General features: G+C 42.1%; 1 pseudogene; it reads right to left on the bottom strand.

The window, feature by feature from the left end:
- Positions 1 to 215: 215 nt before the first annotated feature.
- On the bottom strand, positions 216 to 793 carry LOC100672798 (eukaryotic translation initiation factor 1-like; annotated as a pseudogene).
- Positions 794 to 17,417: the final 16,624 nt, after the last annotated feature.

The following is a 17,417-nucleotide window of genomic DNA, read 5'->3' as shown; positions in this document are numbered from 1 at the left end:
TCAGGCTGGGTACTGCCAGGCACCTACTGTTTGATGTCTGTTTAAATGAAGGACTTCAAGACTAGACAGCATCGATTTTTTCAGTTTATTGCATGAAGGACTTAGACTAGTCCAAATTAAAAGTGGACCCCAAATGGCTACATTATGCAAGCTGTGAGGTTTAAGCTTGTGACAAGAGACAGAAGGGAAATTTTCTACTCATTTCAAGGAAATCCTCACTTAAGCTTCAGTGAGCCACAAGCGCTTAAAACCCATGAACCTTTCTTGAGCTGATTGTCCTTAGCCACTCCAGTTTCTACAAGGAACTGGCATATGTTCTTGAGCTGGTCACCCTGTAGCTGAATTACTTCTTCATATTCTGAATGCTGGATTACAGTACCACTGCAGGCAAATTTCTTCTTAAACTCTTTCACTAACTGTTGTTTTAATAGTAATCTTCAGCGATCCCTTGGATAGTAGTAAGGGTCTTCCTGCTGTTCCTCCGTTGAATTCTGACATGGGTGTAATTCTCAGTCCCAGCACAAAGCACGTCACCACCCTTATTTGCATCATCAGCAAAGGGGTTGAAAGAGTGGAGGTTCTGGATAGCGGACATACTATGAAATTCCTTTTCCTTGGTGGAAACGACCTGTGGAAGGCGTCAGTGGGGTGAAAGTGGGGATTGGGGAGAGGGACTACGATGGAGTGACCGGAAGCAGGCTGCTTGATCCTCGGCAGCAGCTCAGTGACTCTCTTCTTTTCTTATAAGGACCCCAGTCATATTGGATTAGAGTCCACCCTACACCACTATGACCTCATATTAACTAGTTGTATCTGCAAAATCAATACTTCCATATAAGATCACATTTACAGGTCAGGGAGTTAGGACTTGAACATATCTTTTTGGGGGATACAAATCAATGTATAATATTAGGCATGAAAAATGGGTTGAAAAATAAATGTAGTTCAGACCATCTCAGGATAGGTCACTTCTGGGAAATCTCTTGGCTATGTAGATTTGTCGTTCATAAAGAATTCTGACCCAACTTGGGAGAACATGAAGTCTTGGAACCGAGAGAGAACTGCTCACATTTAGGAAATGTTTTTGACTGATGAAACAAAAGCATTTCTTTTCTCACTATCTCCAGATACTATTACAAAATCATACAACAAAAGGTCTTTTGAAAAACTACTGCATTACTTAAAAATTAAAATCTTTATTGGGATAACTGTAGATTCACATGCAGGTAAAAGAAATGTTAGAGAGAGATCCCAGTGTACACTTGTTGTGTAACAACCCAGCGACACCTGAACCCAAGGTTGGCCTCATCTCCAAGAGACTGAAGAAAGACTCCGGAACCAGAAATCATGACATATGGTTTACTGGGAAGCTTACTTACAGGACTGTGGCCCAGGGTGGTGGCTGGACCAGTTTAGCGCTCTGTAACTGCCTAGCAATGGACACAAGTTTATATACTGTTCCAGCTGAGACCAAGGCTCATTGCTTTTCTTCCCAAGGCCTTGGGCAGCCAGTGTTCCCAGGGACTTCATTTCCAGGCCCAGATGTTTTTCTTCTTGTTGCTAAGGTGTTCCTTGGCCTTGGCCACTGGCCCAGTCTCACTACTCCTGGCCTTGTACCTTAGCCTGAGTCCATCCCAAGTTCATGCCAAGTATGCTTCAGGGAAGAGCAAAACTGACTCCATTAGGAGGGAATGCATAAAGCTGAATAGAATTACCCTAAAACACTTCATCCAGTTTCCCCAGTGGTAATATTTTACAAAACTATAGCACAATATCACAGCCAGGACATTGACATTGATACAATCTGCCTAGTCTTACTCAGATTTTCCATTTTACTTGTACTCATGTGTGTGCATGTGTGTATTTAGTTCTAAACCTTTCCATACTATTTGAACCACTTTAAAGTCTACAACTCAGTGGTTTTCAGTATATTCACGGTCTTGTGCAGCCATCACCACAATCTAATTCTACACAATTTTATCACATGTGTAGGCTCATGCACTCACCACTGCAGGTGAAATACTGAACAGTTCCATCACCACAATTCCTCATGGTGCTGCACCTCCCTCCCTCCCCCTTTCATTCCTAACCCCTGGTGACCACTAATTACTACGGAATTCCTCCCCTTTCTATTTTAATTTTTAGGATATAAAATCTGAATGGCTAATACTATTAAGAAAAATCATTTAGGCTCCGGCTTTGTAATTCTTAGCCTTTTACCTATCTAAGAAGTCTAAGCATTGGGTCTGGGAAAGGCATTTTAATTAGAACATTTGCTTTTTATTGGGTCTAGTTATTCAGACCTCTTTGTTTTAATTGTCCTCTAACCTCCTGCTCCTGAGTGCCACCAAAGCTGCAAATCACCCTTCAAAACTGCAGCGAAAGAGTGAAGAAATGTTATGTTGCAAACAGATCTAAAGGCTTGTGGAGTCAGGTTTGGTGGGCCTCCGAGGTGTTTGTATAACGCTATGTACAATTACCATTGTGTAATTGAATTTGTCTTGCTGTATGCCCCATTAGACTGTAAGCTCCAAAAGGTCAGGGACTGCATCTTGACACTTAGCACAAAATCTGGGACATGATATTAATAACAACAGCATTATGCAACATTTATTGAATCCTTATTGTGTAGCAGGCACTGGGTTGAGTATTTTGTACCCATTTCATATTTAATGCACCACAAAATTCTATGAGGTATGTATTATCTTACTGATTTTACAAGTGAAAAAACTATGCCCTAGAGAGATCAAGTTACTTGCCAAGGTTACTCTGCAAGCTAGGAGTGGACTAGATTTTTCTGATCTCTGAGGCCGTGCTTTTAACCATTACTCTGTGCTTCTTAGATTTTCATCAATTTCTAATTTTATTGCATTGTGTTAAGAGGGTGTTTTCTGGAGCATGTTTGGAATGAATTGAGATTCTCTCTGAGGCTGAATACATAGTCAATCTTTGGCCTACTTGGAGGGAGGTTGCCTCCAGGGAGCTGAGGGAGGGTTGGAGAAGTTAGAGGTGGTAATTGGGGGAGTGGTGGTGGTAGCTAGAGCAGATTATGTAATGCCTTGGAGGCCAGGTAGAGGAGTGTTTGGCTATCAGGGCTTCCAACAGGTTTGTTTTTGTTAGCCCTGCTGAAAGTTTGCATTTCTACCTCAGATATACTGTATCAGAGTCTACATTTTAACAAGATCCCCAGCTGATTCTTATGTATAATAAATTTTGAGAACCAGTGCTCTGGTGGTGCAGTGGTTAAAGCGCCTGGCCGCTAACCAAAAGGTCAGTGGTTTGAACCCACCGGTTGCTCCGTGGGAGAACGATGTGGCAGCAGGGACATATGAACCAGTAAACAAAGTATGGGTTTGAACCAGAACTAACCAGTTTGAAACCCTGCTGGATATAGAAAATGTGAGGACTCACGAATGGTTCTTATGAGGGGGCTGATGGTGAAGAAAATCTGGCAGCAGGACACAGGATCAGCTAGAGATAGCCAGGTAAGACTGGGTGTGGTAGGTAGAATCCTGGCGCCCCAACATAGCCACAACCTAATCCCTGGAACCTGTGAATATGTTACTTTAACTGGCAAAGGGGAATTAAAGTTGCAGATGGATTAAGGCTGCCAGTCAGCTGACCTTAAGATAAGCATATCCAGGTGGGCCCAATGTAATCACAAGTGTCTTTAAATGTGGAAGAGGGAGGCAGAGGAGTCAGTGTCAGGGAGATGCAATGTGAGAGACTTGACAGGCCACTGTTGGCTTTGAAGATGGAGCCAAGGAATGTAGCAGCCTCTAGAAGCTGGAAAAAACAAGAAAGCAGATTCTTTCCTAGAACCTCCAAAAGGAACACAGCCCCTCTGACACCTTGATTTTAGCTTGTTGGTGTTGTCAGGTGCTGTCGAGTCAGTTCCGACTCATAGCGACCTTATGTACAACAGAACAAAACACTGCCCGGTCCTGTGCCATCCTCATAATCATTGTCGTGCTCGAGTCCATTGTTGCAGCCGCTGTGTCAATCCGTCTTGTTGAGGGTTTCCTCTTTTTTGCTGACCCTCTACCAAGTGTGATGTCCTTCTCCAGGGACTGGTCCTTCCTTATAACATGTCCAAAGTATGTGAGACAAAGTCTTGCCATCCTTGCTTCTAAGAAGCTTTCTGGCTGTACTTCTTTCAAGACAGATTTGTTTGTTCTTTTGGAATCTATATTCAATATTCTTTGCTAACATCACAATTCAAAGGTGTCAATTCTTCTTTGGTCTTCCTTATTCATTGTCCATCTTTCGCATGCATATAAGGTCATTGGGAACATCATGGCTTGGGTCAGGTGCACCTTAGTCCTTAAAGGGACATCTTTGCTTTTTTTAGGCTAGTGAGACCCATTTCAGAATTCTAACCTCCAGAACTGTGAGATAATAAATTTGTGTTGTTTCAAGCTACCAAGTTTGTGGTAATTTGTTACAGTAGCAATAGGAAACTAATCAACTGGTAGATAAAGAAAACAGCCCAGGGGCTGTTGCTGTTCAACATGAGGTAATAAGTTTTAAGGCCAGGGTGAGGGCTTTGAAAAAGGTGATCAAATTGATTGATCCCAGTGACCACACCCAATAGCCTCTGTAAGAGAAAGTTAGGATTCATTAGAAGAAGATTTGTCAGAGGTATTTTATAAGGAATGGAGAATATCATGATGTTTCATTCCACTCCATATCCACTGAGCCAAGAGAGGGAGTCTCTGAAAGGACCCCTTGGAAAGACTGAGATTGGAGACCAGCAAGATTGGGTGCTTGCTGAGCTGCTGAACTAAAGACCCATGGCCTGAAGGTTTAAGGACACTTGTAATTATAGTGAGCCCATTTGGATAATCCAGGATAATCTTCTTATTTTAAGGTCACTTGATTGGCAATCTTAATTCCCCTTTGCCTTGTAATATGTTCACAGGTTTCGGGGATTAGGATGTGGGCATCTTTGGTTAGTCATTATTCTGCCTAACCCAGTATTATTCTGCCTACATACCCAGATTTAGCTGAGAAAGTTCTTATGAGAGTTTGACCATATGTCCTTGGAGTTTGTGAGGTTTGGAAGCTGTGTCAGACTTTTTCCTGGAAAGGTCTGAAGGCTGGAGCCTGGATGGGACAGGAATGAGGCAGCAGTGGAAACAGGCTGCACAGTCATACCTGCGTGGGCAAAGTAGTGTGTTTCTATGGGTCAGCTGGGTACTGCAGCAGGGGCCAATATTAAATCATCTTGAAAGGACCTGCCAGGTGGACATCCATCTACTAAGAGTCAGGAAACCTGATTTCCAGTTCTATGCTTACCACTGATCCATGTAGTCTTGGTAAGGTCATTTAGCCACTCATTTTTATTTAAATAATAGCACTGTCTATGTGCCAGATATGGTTGTAAGTACTTATATCATCTTATTTAATCTTCACATGAAGATGGCCCAGGTCATCAAGAGTCGGCGCTCACTCAATGGCAACTAACAACAACAATTGCACAAAACTCTATGAGGTCAGCACTTGCCCTGTTTTTACAGACTTGGGAACCCAGAGGCAGGGCTAAAATAACATGTCCATATTACACAGCTGGAGAGTAGAGAACTCAGGAAGCCTGGCTCCACTTTGAGTGTACTGTCTTGGCCATACTGCCCACCCTACTCAATCATCCACCTAAAATATCTTTACTGAGTGTGTAGTATGTACTAGGCATTGTGCTGAGGATACAAAGAGTGGTGAGATATAGTTCCTGGCTTAGATGAGTTAATAGTCTTGTGGAGGAAACAGACAAATTACGGTACGGGAAACAAAAGAGGAGGGTACAATGTCATGGAGGCTCAGGAGAGGGTTGGAGAGCAAGCAACTGGAGGAGGCCAGGCAGGGAGAGGTAGGAGGCTCAGTGAGGCTGGATGGTGGAGAGCAAGGTCCTCCTGGCTGGAGAGGAGGGTTGGAGCACATTTTGTAGGGAATTGCAGTCCAGCTGTTGTGAAAATATGAGTGGAAGTGCTTTAAACAAAACATTGCACAAACTTTGTTGTTAGCTGCCATCTAGTTGGCCCCTGACTATGGGGAACCCGTGCAAAAAAAAATGTTGCCTGGTCCTGCACCATCCTCATGATCAGTTATGGACTGAACCATTATGATCCATAGGGATTTCGTTGGCTGATTTTTTGAAAGTAGATCTCCAGGCATTTCTTCTTAGTCTGCTCTAGTCTGGAAGCTCTGCTGAAGCCTGTTCAGCATTAGAGCAGCATGCAAGCCACCACTAACAGGTGGGTGGTGTCTGTGCTTGAGGTGCACTGGCTGGAAATTGAACCTGGGCCTCACCCATGGAAGGTGAGAATTCTACCACTGAACTACTGCTGCCCATTAAGACACCATTACTAGTGCATTATTAGTATGTTACTTATTATAGGCCTAGAACTGTGTGTAGCAATGTGGGAGAATCCTAGCAGAAGACCATGACTTAATACAAAAAACCAAAACCAAAAGAAACCAAGGCCAGACAAGACAAGACAAGACAAGACAAGACAAGACAAGACAAGACAAGACAAGACAAGACAAGACAAGACAAGACAAGACAAGACAAGACAAGACAAGATAAGATGAAACAAAACAAAACAAAACAAAAACAAACCCATTGCTGTTAAGTCAATTTCAACTCACAGCAACTCTATAGGACAGTAGAACTGCCTCATAGGGCTTCCAGGGAGCTGCTGGTGGATTCCAACTGCAGACCTTTTTGTTAGTAGCTGAGCTGTTAACCACTGTGCCACCAGGGCTCCAGTTTAATACTAGAGAGAAGAAATGGCTTCGCTTTTAATTAACTTGCAATCTAGTTGAGACAGCACTTTCATAACCTGAAGCAGCTGGAGGACAGCATAATACAGTAGATAGTCCAGAGTAGGCAATATGTTACAGATCAGAGAGACTCGGGTATCGGTGCAGTATGGGTAATATAGAACGCTGGCGGTTCAGGAGGTCATCACCTGCCTAGACTTCTGGGACAGCAGCCAATTTCCTTGCCTCTAGTTTCTGCTCCTACCTGTCTTCCTTTATAAAACAGTGTCTTTGAAGTTGTCATCTGATCATGCCACTCCAAGCCTTAAAACCAGGGATGTGCTGGAACCAGCTGATTCTGGTTTGCCAGAGCCAACTTCTAAAATTTCAGGAATTTTGTGAGCCAAATTTTGGACACACCTTTATTAAAAATGAAACTAGATAAATTTACAATTAAATAACTGATATTAAAAACAAAAGTAAATACTCAAAAATTACTTCCTCATTATTTTACTATGTTTTACTAATATCTATGCTTTTGAGGTTATTTACCATATTGTAGCCATTTTTTCTTAGCCATACCGTGGAAATAGCATATTATGGTATACTTTTTTATTGTGTATCTTTTCTTATCTCCTATGTTCAGTGATATTATGTTGGTAGCTTGACATCAGTCATGGTGTGAGGATGTACATCATAGAAATCAGCAAATGTTACAAATCAGGGCTCCCCCAACCCCCTAGACAGCTGGTTGATAACATTCACTTTTTCAATAGCTTCCCTTAGGAATACCGCCTCTCACCACCTCGTAGGCTTAATTTCCCACGAGTCCTTTTCTACCACGTTGAATTTTATATTCCTGCATGACTTGGCATGTGCCTGGGTAAGAGTATTGTTTCATGCTTCTGTGTCTTTATTTTGAAGACCCTTATCTTCCTTGTCCACTTGGGTTGTTTGTCTTCAAAATCCAGCTTAGACACCATCCCTTCTGTGACGTCTTCCTTGGCTCCTCTTTCTGGAATTAATCTCTTCCTCTTCTGAACCAGTTCTGGATCATGTACCTACTTTTATGATTGTACTTTCCCCACAATGAGTTGTGATAATTGTGTTTGAGCATCTCTGTCCTACTAAATATGGTTATCATCTATACAGATGCATCATTGTATTACCAGCATCTGAATCTGTGCCTGGCATATACAGCACGCATACATTTCTAGAGGTATCTGGAAAGAATCTGGAGTCCCTGAGTGGTGCAAATGGTTAACACACTGGGCTGCTACTAGAAAGTTTTGTGGTGTGAGTCCACCCAGAGTTGCCTTGGAAGAAACGCCTGGTGATCTACTTCTGAAAAAGCAGCCATTGCAAACCCTATGGAGCACAGGTCTACTGTGACACATATGGGGTCATCATGAGTTGGGATAGATTCAATGCCAATTGGGTAGGAAAGAGTCTAATAAGTGAATAAAAGAACAGGGACTATATATAGAGAAGAGGTATACAGGAGAGGCAATATGACATGGTCCACTGTCTTTGGAGTTTGATAAGCTTCAGCTGAATCCTAGCTACATCACTTATAAGTGTATAACACTGGGCAAGTTACTTAACTTCTCTGAACTCAGATTTCTTATATGTAAAATAGAGATAATAATACTCTAGGGTTATTTGGGTTATTTATTTATTTAATGTCTCTTATATATCATTTAAAGGAGCCCTGATGGCACAGTGCTATCCACTGCTAACTGAAAGTTTGGTGGTTTGAATCCACCAGGTGCTCTGTGGGAGAAATATGTAGCAGTCTGCTTGCATATAGATTAGAGCCTTGGAAACCCTATTGGGGCTGCTCTACTCTGACCTATAGTTGCTATGAGTTGGAATAGACTTGATGTCAATGGGTTTTTTTTTTTTTTTTTTTTGGTATATATCATTTAGAGTCCCCAGGTGACACAAATGGTTTGTGCTTGACTTGTAACCTAAACATTGTTGGTTCAAACCTACCCAGCGGTACAATGGAAGAAAGGCCTAGCAATCTGCTTCTATAAAGATTATAGCCGAGAAAACCCTATGGAATAGTTCTACTCTGCAACACATGGGGCTGCCACGAGTCAGAATCCACTTGATGGCAATGGGTACTTTTTGTTTTTTTATATATCCTTTACTATATGCCAGGCACTGCTCTAGGCACTTTATAGACATTGAGGATTGAACGTATGTATGGCAATAACGTATTTAATGTTTAGCACAATGTGAAGCACATAATAAGTGTACAACAAATATCTGTCATTGTTGTTATTATTCACATGAGCTCTATAGGAAATACTTTTATCCCTAGAAAAATCCACACATGTTTCTCTAGGGAATTGAGACTGTTCCTTAGCAACCCCTACTGTTTCTGATAGTTAAAGCATAGTATTGTAACAGTTGAAAGTGCTGTCAGTATTTTGTTGGAAACTATTTTTTCTGTTAAATGTACAGTAGTCCCCCCTTTTCCGAGGGGGATATATTTCAAGACCTCTATCTTAGGCTGGATTCTCCAGAGAAGCAAAACCAGTAAAACGCATAAATAACTATATATATCTAGAGAGATTTAGATCAAAGGAACGGTTTAGGAGATTGTAGAAGCTGGAACGTCCCAAGTCTGTGGATTAGCACAGAGGCTTCTCCTGATTTACATAGCTGCAGGGGCTGGCGAACCTAAGATCGGCAGGTTGGAAAGCAGGGATCTTGCTTGGAGAGCAGGGCTCTGTTCACAGGCTGTGAAGATCAACAAATTCCCAGTTTGGCAGATAAGCTGATAGCTCAAGTCCTAAGAACTGGAAGTCAGACAAACAAGAGGCAACTGTAGGATCCAGAGCCAGCAAAAAGCCAGAACATCTGCTTATATCCAATGCAGGCCACACCACCAAGGAAACTCCCTTTCAACTGATTGGCTACTCACAGCAGATCCCATCATGGGAGTTATCACATACAAACACTGAGAATCATGGCCCAGCCAAGTTGACACACAATCTTAACCATCACAACCCCCCTGGATACCTGAAACCATGAATAGTATCGAACCGTATATATACTGGTTTGTCCTATACATATATACCAATGATAAAATTTAATTTATAAATTAGTTAAAGTAAGAGATTAACAACAATAACTAATAATGAAATAGAACAATTATAACCATATACTGAAATAAAAGTTCTGTGAACGTGGCCCCTGGGCAGGACAGCAGGTGCGAGATTTCATCAGGCTCCTCAGTGAGCATTTTCAGATGGCTGTTGACCTTGGGTAACTGAAACTGTGGAAAGCAAACTGCGAATAAAGGCGGAGAGAGGCAGGTACTGTATAATTTTAAAAGGTTTGCTGAATTTTTAAGTGTGATCTTTATGTTTCAGGGACAGGTTCAATGTGAATATATATTTGAAATACTGTTATAAATGCATGGAAATATAATTTGATTTACAAAAATATGTCTACGTATATACTTCAGCATTGCATAAGTCAAGGCTCTTCTGTGCCACAACACAAATAATTTACGTCCTTACTCGACAGCAGTGGGTTAGGTTTGGTTAATGCATTAAAGAAAAATTGTGTGCAATTCCACAGGTAGATACTAGGTGATACTTTTGTAAGGCAAACTCAGACCGTTCTACCAAAAATAACAGTCTTGGGGTTTGCTGGTAAAGTGTAGACACTAAATTGATTCTGTCTTACTCTGAGGAGGTATCTGCAATTTGGGCATTTGAGTCATAGTTTCTGGTTAAGGCATTGATTCTGGAAGACCCTGTTAATATGCAAATTTCTGCCTTGAGGAACCATATATTAACCCATTATCACCTATTAACAGAGTAAAAACCAGTTGCCCTTGAGTCAGTTCCGAATCACAGCAACCGCATGTGTGTCAGAGCAGAACTGTGCTCCACAGGCTTTTTAATGGCTGAATTTTTGGAAGTAGATCACTAGGTCTTTCTTCCAAGGCACCTCTGGGTGGATTCAAACCTTCAACATTTTGGTTAGCAGCTGAATGGGTTAATGGTTTGCACTACCCCGGGACTGTTAACAGGTTAGTCAATCAGAAAAACTTGCTGACCCAGAGCAAGGTCCTGGGGAAAATACAACTCAGGACAAGTTAGTTTTGACAGAGAAGGGGAGAGGCTTCTGGGCTTGGAGTTTTGTTTTGGAAGGCAGGCTTAGAAGAGACCTGCATAAAAACACTGAGGGCCTGGGGTATGGAGAGGGCAAAGTGCTGACAGGGAGGTAGACTGGGGTCAAAGACAAATCATGCCTACCCTGCAAGCTGCCTTGGCTCAGTCACAGGATGCTGGGCCAGGTTCTGGGCCAGGGCTTGGGGTGGGGGTGGGGAGGCATGGCCAAGTGCTCAGGCTGCAGCATAGGCCTCCAGACTCCCTTCCTAATCCCTCAACCTCACACTCACTTTGCTTCTTCCCTTTGATTCCAACAATAACCGTACTCTTTAGTGCTTTCAAATGCTTTTGTGTCCACTGTTTATAATTTGGACTCTGGGACAAACTGATGCAGGGCTGCCTGAGGGAGGTAGCCATTGAGACGCCAGAGATGCCTTTGGGTGCCTGTCTCACACCAGATTCGCTACAGCCTTCCTCAGGCCTTTCTGACTGGAGCAGTTCCACACACGTTTCCTCCAACCAGCCAAAGCTCCCATTCACAAGGGTATTTTTGTTTTGAACTTTTCTCACTCACAGCTCTGTGACTCATTTGATTCTGGGGCTCTTTGTTGGGCAGAACCTCTCCAGGGGGCAAAGATGAGTTTAACTGGAAAAAGATCTCTTGCCTATGGTGGTGATTATCATACCTTATCAAGGGGCCTAGTCTTGATCTTGGTCTGCTCCCCATTTTTAGTGCTTTGCCGGAGAAGCCACTAATGAAATTCCCATTGCCCATGGAGGCTTACTTACTGCTGACCCGCAGTTTGAAATGGAAAAGCACCTCTTTCCCCACTTCCATCCCTTTAGCTAAACTAAAGGGTTCTGTGAAAAGGCTTTGCACAAGGCTTTAAAACCACTCCACGGTGCTTCAGGTAAGGTCAGAGAGGAGTTTTTACTGAGGATTTTATTAGCCCAAACTTGGAGGCTTTCATTGCATTTACCAGGAAATAGGGTCTTAGAAGTACATTCTCTCTGGGTGCCTCTAAGTTCACCACTGTTTATGTGCCTGAAGCGGGGTGGGGGTTCAGAATTTCTCCTTCAGATTAAATGTACTTGGCTGAAGGCAGAACAGTTTAGTAAATGGAGCTTGTTTCAAGAGTAAGGTCAGGCTGAGTGGGCTGGAACATAGGGCTGTAGGTCTGGGAACTGGAAGTCACTCAATCCTGCTTCTGTGACTTAGATGCCATGTACAATGGCTTTGGCCCTTTTTTTTTTTAAAGCCGTGGAAACTATTGTTTCAAAGGAAATTGCCTGGCTTCCTGTTGGCCCAAGCTGAACTCCACGGGGGGCAGCTTTACTACCAGAGATGCTTCCCCGTGTACCAGAGGTAAGAGAGGGGGCCCAATGGCTTCCTGGGGAGGCCTCCAGATGGGCCAGGGGCCATTAGCATGATCTCTCACTTGCTCTTTGTGGCCCCGGGGCGGTGCAACCCATCTTACCGGCAAGTCTTCATGTTGATGACGTAACTCCACCCAGTTCTGTTACCTGAACACACATTTCCTTCAAAAAAATAAGAAGTGGACGGGGACATGTGCAGGACACAGTTTGTTCTAAAGTTCCTGATATTTTGGGTGCCTCCCACACTGGCAGGATGAGGGATTCAATTACAAAAAGACTACCAAATGATTCGCATCACGCGCTGTAGAGTCTGATTTCATAAAGAGAGAATTGGTAGCTGTCAATGTGGCATATTTTCAGGGGAGGGCTCCCTGACTAAAAATATCTACGTATCTATTTATCCTTCTCCCCGTAATAGAATCTTTCATTTAGGTAAGAATTGGTTACTTCAGGACCCCCTTTTAAAATTCTGAAGCCTCTGAGGGGAAAGAGACAGGTAGCTATTGGTATCCATTAACACTTTAGCCTGAATTAGCTTGCCTAATAGCTTTCTATTATAGTATTAGAAAGCTAGCTGAGGAGTTATAGGCAGAGAGAAAAGAAGTAGGCTAGTAGGTGTGTATATGTGTGTGCCGGAAAGGTTTAAGGAGCCCTGGTGGTGCAGTGGTTATAGCTCTTGGCTGCTAACCAAAATGTCAGCGGTTTGAACCCACCAGCTACTTCACTTGATGGCAGTGGGTTTGGTTTCGGTTGGAGTTGGGGTAGATAGGAGGGTCCTGAGCCCCAGGTTTGGGAAATGGATGCTCCAAAGACACTTTCTTCTTCTGTTGTTTTCCTCAGGGAACTATTTCTGCAGCATCCCTACTCCCCAAAGGGTCACGAAGCATTGTGGGCTCTATGCCCTTAATGTTAACCCAATTATTGAGCGATGGAGCCAAGTAATTAGAGAGAGACCCAATCAGAAGCACTTCACTGCACCTACTCTGTTTTCTGGAGTCCCTGGGTAGTGCAAATGGACTACTAGCTGGAAGGTTGGCAGTTCATGCCCACCCAGAGGCTCCTCGAAAGAAAGTCCTGGGGATCTGCTTCTAAAAGGTAACAGCTTTGAAAACCCTCTGGAGCAGTTCTACTCTGCATATGTGGGGTCACCATGAGTCAGAATCGACTTAACAGCAACTAACAACAACAACTCTGTCTTCCTACGTTAATATAACCTCTCAGTTTACTCATTTTCTTCTCTTGGCTTTTAATCTTTTTGCTTGCAAATGAGTCATTTTTGGCTTGAAGCTTTTTTTTTTTTTTTTTTTGATTGGGGGCTGCTTAGGAAAAAATATCTCACCACTATGAAAGACTAATTTTATTCTTCTTTCTTAATCTTTTCCTTGGGGTGATACCTTAATTCAGGAATCCAGGCTGATATTAGGCAGGCTGTTATTAGCTGGTACCCATCCACATGGCCTTATCCGTTGAGAAAATATTGATGAACTTTTTATACTGGTTGGAGTTAGCTGCTTCCCTGAAACTTGGGAGAGCCCCTCCAGCTCCTCCCCTGGTAATGGGTAGAAGGCTCCTGGGGGAGGAGGTTTTGTGACCCCTCCTTTCATTGTGAAGCACTATTATTTAAATGTCACCCACGTCCAAGGGTCTGCAAATCCAGCCTGGGGGCCAAATCCAGCCCCTCGTCTATTTTTGTAAATAAAATTTTATTTGAACATGGACATGCCCATCATTTACATATTACTACAGCTACTTTCAGGCTACAAAGACAGAGTTGAGTAGTTGGCAGTGGAGATCATGTTGCCCACAAATGCTAAACTATCTGGCTTTTTGTAGAAAAAGCTTGCTGACTCCTGACTCCTGTTTATTCATTCTCCCTCCAGCAGCGGATCTGAGGCATTTGTTTGCTGACCATTCTGTAAATGTGGCAACCATAACCTGGTCAAGCAGCCTCTTGTTCTCCTGTCATTAGATTCTCCTTTGGCCCCTCCTTGCCATGTAGCCTGCATCACTCTGATGCTGATAATAAATGAAAAAGGTAATAAAAAAAGGGGAGCTGGAATTGTTTTTTTTTTTTCCCCCAAATGTCAAAAAAACCCTGTGAGTATTTCTGACATTTAAGAAAATGTTGGTGGTTCCTTATTTGCATGGAGTTTTATGTGGTTCAGAAAGCCCATCTGTAATCCATCTGAGTTAAAGTCCCATTTGTCACTGCTGTCAGGGTGGTAAAATATATCTGAAACTTTTTTTGCTTTAACGAAAATAGAAGGCTTCGCTGCACTTGACATTGAACTGAAGACTCTGCCACTCTCAGGGAGAGGTCAATTCTGAGAAAGACTTGTGCAAAATGAGAGTTGGACAAAATAATTATCCCTGAGAAAGGCTTTTGCTTAAACAGGATCCATTTTCCTGAAAGCCCATAGGTTCTTAAAACAACAAGAAGCCACTTACTAGGATTCGGATTGGAGTCGCCATCAGAAGAAGCCTTGACTTTACTTATCCACTTAATGGAGGGGATCAGTAGCATGAACAATCCAAAATGGCAGAGAACCCAAGCAGCAGTTCCATTTAGCTTTGGTATGTGTTTTGTAGTCACTTTAAGAATAAGTATTGTGATTGTTTATTATGGCAAATATGGTAAATATGGTAATTGTTCACTATAAAAATATCCAAAAGTATAAAAATACCTTTTCTAGAGCAGAATAGTAGCTTTGGTTTTAAAGGGCATTTTTTTCAGCCTTTCTGCTTGCTCAATTAAGGAAAGACCCTGTTCGTCTCCATTCGTGGGTTTAATACTCAGACCAAAAGACAATTACACAGAGGCCATGTGGCTTAAGGGACCCAGTCCCAGGGGAGATAACTTTACTGGAGAAGATGAGCCTGTTGCATGGCACCATTTCCTACAGGGCCAAAAATGGTGGCTAGTGTAGGCTGTCCAGGCTCAAATGCAAAATTGAGGGGGCCCCAGTGAACTTGCTTTCAATTTACAGATAATCTGAATGTGCTTAAGGACCCTGAAGACTCTTCTCAGGCAATTTTCATGTTGTTATGTTATTGCTTCTCTAATGTTCCATGTCATTTTCTTTTCCCATTTGTTCCCATCCACCCATTCTTTTCCACTCAGACTTGGTACACATGTGGTAGAAAGAGTCAGGAAGGAAGACAAAAATCCTGGAAAGAGGGATGGGTGAAATGGAGGAGTTGGAAGGATAAGAAAATGGCAATGACCATAAAAACCTTTAAGTTAGGTATACCTTCTCAACCTCAGGAAACCCTGGTTAAGAGCTACAGCTGCTAACCAAAAGTTCGGCAGTTTGAATCCACCAGGTGCTCCTTGGAAACCATATGGGGAAGTTCTACTCTGTCGTATAGGGTCACCATGAGTTGGAAGTGACACGATGGCAGCGGCTTTTTTTTTTTTCCCTTGGCCTTGGTTGAAAGAAGAGTTAGCCACTATCATTTTAAGAGATAAAAGGATCATTTGAAGTCCATATAATAGGCTTTATGTCCCATCCTGAGATAGCTCATTAATTCCCCCTGAGATATTAGAGCTATCTCAGGGGGGATTATTGAGGGCCTGCAGAATGTTCAGGGAAATTATAGGGAAGGGGCTACTTCTATAGGCCATTTTCTTCCTCTGAGTAGTGAGTTTTTAAATTGAAAAGAGTTGGCTTTATTATTACTTTTATTTCAGAGCAAGAGTGCTAAAAGAGAAAATGGGACTAGGTGTGTGTGAATGTATGTGTGTGTACGTATGTATGTTCCTTTCCTATTTCCACCTAGGAAACCTCCGTTTCTCCCTCCCTCTTTCTCTCTCTCTTTCTGTGGCAGAGATTAAACTGGCCTAGATCTCATATCTGTAGGCCAGGTAAGACTTTTTATTGAATATATATAAAGCAAATTCTCCTTATTTAGGAGAGGTACATAAAAAGGAATTGACACTCTCCTTTTGGTGAGAATCCGGGAAAAAGCCTTGAGCACACGCTAACCAGCAGCTGTGGAAAAAAATTCTTAGGCATCCCTGAGTGAGAGGAAAGCAAAGCTTAGGTCAACAAGGTTGAGATGAGTTGAGCTTAGTAATAACAGTATAATTGATGCCTTTGGTTGTTAATACAATACTTGGGCCTTATAAATTACATCAAATTAAGCCTAAAGAACTAGTTCAATAAGTGTAAAATAAAACAAACATTGTTTAATTGGCAATGTCTTTTCTTTATTAATGCTATATTAATAATCAATATTACTACCCATCTATCAGTTTGTCATACTGTGGTGGCTTGCGTGGTGCTGTGATGCTGAAAGCTATGCCACCAGTATTTCAAATACAAGCAGGATCACCCATGTGGACAAGTTTCATGGAGCTTCCAGACTAAGACAGCCTAGGAAGAAAGGCCTGGTGATCTACTTCTGAAATTAGCCCATGAAACCCTTGTGGATCACAACAGAACATTGTTCAACTCCTTTGCTTTGGACACGTTATCAGGAGGGATCAATTGCTAGACGAGAGCATCATGTTTGGTGAAGCAGAGGGCCAACAAGAACAAGGGACACCCTCGGTGAGATAGATTGCTACAATGATGGACTCAAACACGCTGGCACTTGTGAGGATGATGCAGACTGGGCAATGTTTCATTCTATCGTATGTAAGGTCGCCATGAGTCAGAGTTGACCCAATGGCAGCTACCTACCTACCTAATCATCAGTATGGTGTGTCTAAATATCCATGATATTTTAGAGTAGATGAAAAACGGTGTTTTCTATTACTTTATCCTTTCTTGATGAGTTCCAGTATAAAATTTCCTAAATTTAACTAATTTCTCTCTACCTAACCTGCCACTTATCTCACCTATTATACTCTTTATTTTATTTTTCATACCTAACATTTCTGCTTGCCTTTTTTTCTTATTCTTGTTTCATATTACATATGTATACGTATATATATACACATGTATACATTTATGTATATGTTTTTATATTAATTATTCTTTTGAAAAATATTCTTAGGCTGTTTCAGTAATGTTCAGTAGGTGGTACATATTGTTCATTTGGTTGTCTTTCTTTTGAGGTCCTCAGGGTCTACTTATTTTTGCTTGCAAACTTGTGTTCCCCTGGGGCTTCACTGTCTGATACTGTGAACTAGGAAAGAAC

Source organism: Loxodonta africana, chromosome 10 (genome assembly GCF_030014295.1).
Source record: "Loxodonta africana isolate mLoxAfr1 chromosome 10, mLoxAfr1.hap2, whole genome shotgun sequence".
NCBI lineage: Eukaryota > Metazoa > Chordata > Mammalia > Proboscidea > Elephantidae > Loxodonta > Loxodonta africana.
Note: the sequence above shows the minus strand (reverse complement) of the source record. Positions and strands in the feature narration are given on the sequence as shown.